Consider the following 6,410-nt stretch of genomic DNA (forward strand, 5'->3'; position numbering starts at 1 on the left):
AAAGCATCGAATACCAAAAATGCACTCCATATAATGGGAAGCCATTAAGGGAAATGCCTTTACAGACCTTGCTCAAGACTGAGCCATGATACTTGAAATCTGTCTCTTACTTTTCCTGGGAGTAAAATGAATGTAGTTTGGCTACTCCATGAAAAGAAAGAACCTGGTCACCTGAGAGCTGAAACTTGGACTATTGCAAGCTAAGAGGGTGATGAGACCCAACTCAGGGGCTAGACAGCAAACATGTAGGGGAGGAGAGGGTACAGAGGATTGGCATACATTCTCTCACACTTTTTCATACATGTCTATTCAATTCATAGACCATGTGATAAACACAAATACACACTATCACCAAAAGGCATTTCTCAGTTTTGTGATGAAAATCAACTGAAAAAGCAAATTCTATTTATCACATTTCACTTAATGAAAAATGTCTAAGAATGCCTATATTTTTTCAATCAAAGTTGGAAATGCTTCTTCTCAACTATGCTAAGAGTAAAAATGTAGATATGACAGCTGGGATTGTGGATCCGTGGTAGAGCACTTACTTGCCTGGCATGTGTGAGACACTGGATTTGATTCTCAGCACTGCATATAAATAAATAAATAAAAGGTTCATTGACAACTAAAAAAATTAAATGTAAGAATGATGCACATGACCTCTGGTAATAAGCAAATAATATATATTGAAATTCTTAGCTTATGTATATTGGAATAGATTTAGAAAAATTAGACCAAGAGGTGAGTGACTTTCTTATTAATATTTAGATGTTATTCTTAGAAGTGTTTGATTTAGAATATGTTTCTCTAAAAAAAAGTATTTTTAAACTATATACTGTCATCCCAAAGTATATTTTTCCAACTCAATTGCCATTTTCCAGTCTGGGTAGTAGGTTAAAAAATGCAATAAAAGAACTAGATAGTGATGACTGTTGCACAACATTGTGAATGTACATAATGCTGCTGAACTATACACTTTAAAGTAGTAATATGGTAAAGTTTATGTCATGTATTTTATTACAATAAAATGCATTGAAGTATTTGGTAATTAAAGTGGAATGAAATGACTCTCCATTGAGTTGGTTTGCAACCCTTTGACAGGAGATCAAGAGAGAGTATGTAAAAAATATAACAAAGTATAAACTTTCCTTTGAATGTTGGTTGGAACCAACTCTGGGGAGAAAGAGGGTGTAGGCAACAACCACATTATAGGGATTCTATCATTACCTGTGCTGCCCAAATGTCCAGTACCTGGCCTTTGCTGCCATTGACTTGTGTTCAAACCTTGAAAAACAGAGTTCCTGCAACAGTTAAGCACTCTTGGCCTAGCTGTGTTGAGTGTAAAAACAACTTAAAAACTTACTGTTGTGAACAACCAATAAAAAAAATAAAAAAAGAAACCTTTAAAAAAAACTTACTATTTAATATAGGCAAGAGGATTTTTATGTTCCCAAAATATATCGATAACAATAACATGAACAGATGCAGAGTTTTAAAAATACACTTTGCATCTACCCATGGGCCAGTGTCAGCTGTGACATGAACACAATTTTGACTGCAAATCTGCTTCATGAAATAGTTTTTTGAGGTAATCTTATTTGTATTTTTAAGAAATATTGCCTGGATCATTAATGCAATTTTATTTCTCACCAAAGCATTTGTTTGGTATGAGTTTAGACATCTATCTGGCTTTTCCCAGAAAGCCAATTTATCTCCAGTAATAAATACTAAAAATAAAATTTCCAAGGGCTTTTGAATCAAAGAATAGATTACAGCCAAAGAAAATAAACCAGTTGAAATTAATCTGAGGTTCTAAAAATACCCTTTCATATTGTCTCTCTCTATACATGACTATTCTAGCTGCACATTAACATACAGAATTAAAGTTTACCCCTTTCTCTGACACAGAGAACAATTGTATTTGATTTTTGTTGTATTCCTGCTCACTTCTCTTTCAGGTAACTTATGAAGAACTGAACACTATAATTCATAATATAATGACATGGGTTGTGGCTGCAGTGACCAGTATATTATACCCAGTAGTAACAAATTATGAAGAAAGGATAAAAAATAATACATGCTTAAAGTCTTATGACTCTTCCCTATCTTCAGATAGTTCAAGATGCTGTAGCACATGCAGTGAAATATTGGTATACGAACCAAATATGACATTTCAGGCAGAGCCCTTTGCAAAGGTACCTAACAGGTCAATGGAGAACCTACCCACACCTTCAAAATTCTCATCTGCTGACACAGAAATAAAATTTGGGGGAAAAAGTCATCAGAAGAAAAAAGAACATATAGCCCTTGAAAGTGATTATAGTGAGACCTTTGACCACCCCAAGGTGAAAGTCTGTGAATCCAATAGTGACCTTTTTGTACCAAGTAAAGCAGGCACCAAGTTACCTAAGGATGCTGCCACAAAAACGGATGACTTAGAATACCCACCATCTTCTGATGAAAAAGCAAATGTTGTAAATGAGATGCAGGAGTTAAAGGATATTTTTGTTAACTTTAAATATTACCTAAAAGAGGAAACTGAGTTGACTTTAGAAAACATTTTTCGAGAAATGATGTCTGATTTAACCCAGACCATTCCTACACTCACCTCTACTATGGCTGAAGTTTCTGTTAACCACACTGATGCCAACACAAAACAAATAATCTCTAATGTCAATATCTCCTCAGCAGCTTCTGAAATTGTAGAAAACGTGCTTGGGAAGCTACAGCATGCAATCGAGAAAAAATGTTCTGAGGTATTTTCCCAAGAAGATGTGTTAGTCCACTTTAAATCAGACTTAACACCTAGTGGAGAATATTTCATTTCACCAAAAGAAAAATCCTTAAATAATTCACTGCCTTGTATTTTGGAGAACATGCGTGATATTGCAGACGATCTGGTTCGTGTGATTTTAGAAAAGCTAAAGGCTCTTGCATCTTCCAAGCAAAATGAATTTGTTCACCTTCAAGTCACACCCAAACATGCTTATCAGCAACACACAAAAGATCCAACATGTTCTCTCCTTCAGAGAAAGATTTCCAGCATAAGAAAATCCAGTACTGAACCTGATGCAGCCATTTTACAAAATTTAGTGTCAAATATTTTGTCCCAATCTTCTCTGTTTGATCACATAGAGGAAGCAATCAGCACTATACTAGATTATATACAAATTGGACTTAATAATGAAAGGCTTACTGCAACTGAAGAAACAGTGTTCACCCTTCAGGTACTTGATGATATCTTGACTCAGTTGCATCAGAAGTCAAGGGAAAGAGATGTCCAAATAAATAGATGCTCCAGACTGAGCGGGCTTTCTGACCCTGAAGAAGAGAACAGGCTCACTGGCACTAGAGTAGCTGATGGTCCTAGATATGGGCAACTACTTACACCTATTAATGTTCCTGGTATGGTCCTTTATTCTGAAGACGAAAATGAAGAAATAAACAATATCGTGGAAAATGTGCTGATTTCATCTATCAAGGATGAAAAAGGAAAATCACAAGGACAATTTCCTGATCACTGGTCAAAAAGAGGAAATGATGATCTTGAGTACAAAAGAAATATCGACTTACCTACAACATCTGCTTGTCCAGGCAAAGAAGTATTTCAAGTCTGGAGGATAAGTACTGACCTTCCAGCTTTTAACAATACAGATTTTCTCAAGGACAAGCCATGTTTGAAGAAAGACATTTGGATTTTCAGCCAAGATGAAAAGCATAAAATAGAAATAGCCTCAGAGAATGTAATAACAAGTACTTTAACAGAAGTGCTTAAAGACATACCTTCTCTGTCCCTTGGTTACCTGGCCAATAAAAATGGTCAAGAAGCTTCACTGCTTACCTCAGGAAAACCACAAGTTTTATCACATCAAGAATGGATGGATCAGTTGTTCTCTGCAACCGAAATCCACACAGTAGCTGAAGAATTAGCAGATGCTGTGTTAAAAATACTTCACATGAGTTCTAGTCACATCACAAGTGCCACCAAATCATTACACCAAACTTCTGTATTTATCTCCGATGTACCAAATAAAGAGCCACTAGAAATATGGTTGGAGAGTAAAAAGAAGATGATATTTTTATCTGCACTTGGTAAAGACTCAACAAGGTATCCCCAATTAGAACATGAAGAAAGCATATCAACATCTGAACCTATAGTTCATATTACTGATAAGATCACTCACACAATTTTTAAGAAGTTGAACTCATTTATTAGTCCAAAATTGCAAAAATGCTTAAAACCAGGAAGCAGTGCTGCACCTGGCAAGAAATCTTTTTTTCAACCTCTTGTTAGTACATATGCAACCAAAGTGGTAAAAATTGTACTGGATGGTATCCAGAAAGGACTAAAATGTAATAAGAAAAATCAAAATCTTAGAATAAGGGGACTTCCCAGAAACTTTAAGGATACAGAATTTCCTCTTAACACTGAGAAAGAATTAGACTCTGCTGTTATGAAGCTAAGCAATAACATTATGACAAGTTCATTAGTAACTTGTATTTGTGAGGTGTTAAGTGGAGTGACAGATAAAAGCAATACTCTACTGCCTTCAAAGGAGCTAAGGTCTAAATTCTTATGTGGAACTGCTGACATTGATAAACAAACATTTTCTCCTTTTCATTGGCCTCCTACACAAAAAGAAGTTCACGAAAATGCTGGATTGCAAATACTAGATAGAATTGAAGATACCTTATATGACATGTTATGCAAGCTCACAGGAGACCAACTTCATCCTCTCTCATCTGATGAGTCAAACAGAGAGTGGATTGATTTGAGAATGACCACTGCATTGGATCCTGACATACAGCATATTTCTCAATCAATTCTAGAAGATATCATTAGGAAGTTATGTAGCACTGAGAATAGCAGTTTCATATATTCTGAATTTAAAGATATCTCCAAGTATAATGACACTGACAGTCTATCCTTTTTTTCACTTATTGAGGAAATTAACAGGTGCTCTAACATCATCTCCACCCTGATGTCTGGTGTAAATAGGCAAGACAGTCAAGAGGTGACTGCCAATAACAGAAAAACTACTGCCCCCAAAACCGGGAGTGCAAAAGAAAAGTATTCAGATAAATCAAAAGTCATGACTTTAGATATCCTTGAATCAGTTTTTGTTAAACTAGAAGGGTTTGTGAATAAAAATTTTAAAACTCTGGGTTCTATAATCAATGGAAATAAAAAGAGCAACAAGATGGACTGGGAAAATGAAAGTACCAACATGGGGGCCAGTACACATGAAGAACGATTGCATTTTGCTTTACAAATGCATACAAAGAAGATAGCAAGTGCTATTTTGAAGGCTATCCAAACTGAATTAAATGTGAGCTTGCCAGATTTGGAAACATGTGTACACAACCCACTACAAGAGAAACAAATGCTTAAGAAGCTAGTCAATTTAGTTTTAGATGGAATGCTTCCAGATTCGTGTGATAAAACTGAACCAGAAGAGAAAGATAATGAGAGTTACAGATACAGGCCAATCTATGGAAATTTTCTTCCTGGTGGAGCTGGACCAGAATCATATCTAGAAGATAATGCAGACACAGAGAAAGAAAGTGCTGGGAAGCAAAGACCACTAGAATTAGAAGCTAAATCTGATTCTTTTGAACAACAGGAACTAGAAAGAATATTGAAAAAAATTGAAATAGAACTCAAAGAGCCACAAAAGTCCCCAGCTATGCCAATTATAAGAAATATTTTGAATGAAATTTTTCAGAATGATTTAATTGATCAATTAAATGCACTTTCTTTGCCACAGTCCCGTTTACGTGACATCCTTCATGCTGGTGATGAGCCATTTGCTCAAACATCTGTTAGAGCTCTGGAGAAAAAGATGGCTCATTTAGTGTCAGAAGCAGATGTAACCATTGTTGCAGATGGTATTATTAGAATCATATTTCAAAAACTTTACTCTGCTACCATGACAGATAGAAATGCCTGTGAAAATAGGTATAAAACTATCACCATTCCATCAAATGTATCTTTTCATGAATACACCAGTGGAGGAAAGTCCTCTGCTTTTTCTACCATACTGGATAGAAATTCATGTACTCTTCAGACCAGATTCAATATTGGCAAATTGACCAGAACAAATGTAGTTGAAGATATTATACAGTCAGTATTGACAAATTTAGAAGCATTTGTTACTTCCAAAGTAAAATCTCTCTTTTATCCTCAGATCAACTTCACAGTTCCAATGACTTTCCCTTTACAGAAGGAAGTGACCAGCCAATCATGTTTATCAAATGAAGATTCATGTTCTGATGATCAAGTCTCCAGTTATTCAGTGGATCATAAAAAGTCACAAAAGACAACCTCAATATGTCAATTGACTGGCTCTCAATTAAGTATGTATGCAACACAACTGACTAGACATATTTTGCAGGGAATCAAACATATG

Source organism: Urocitellus parryii, chromosome X (genome assembly GCF_045843805.1).
Source record: "Urocitellus parryii isolate mUroPar1 chromosome X, mUroPar1.hap1, whole genome shotgun sequence".
NCBI classification, from domain to species: domain Eukaryota; kingdom Metazoa; phylum Chordata; class Mammalia; order Rodentia; family Sciuridae; genus Urocitellus; species Urocitellus parryii.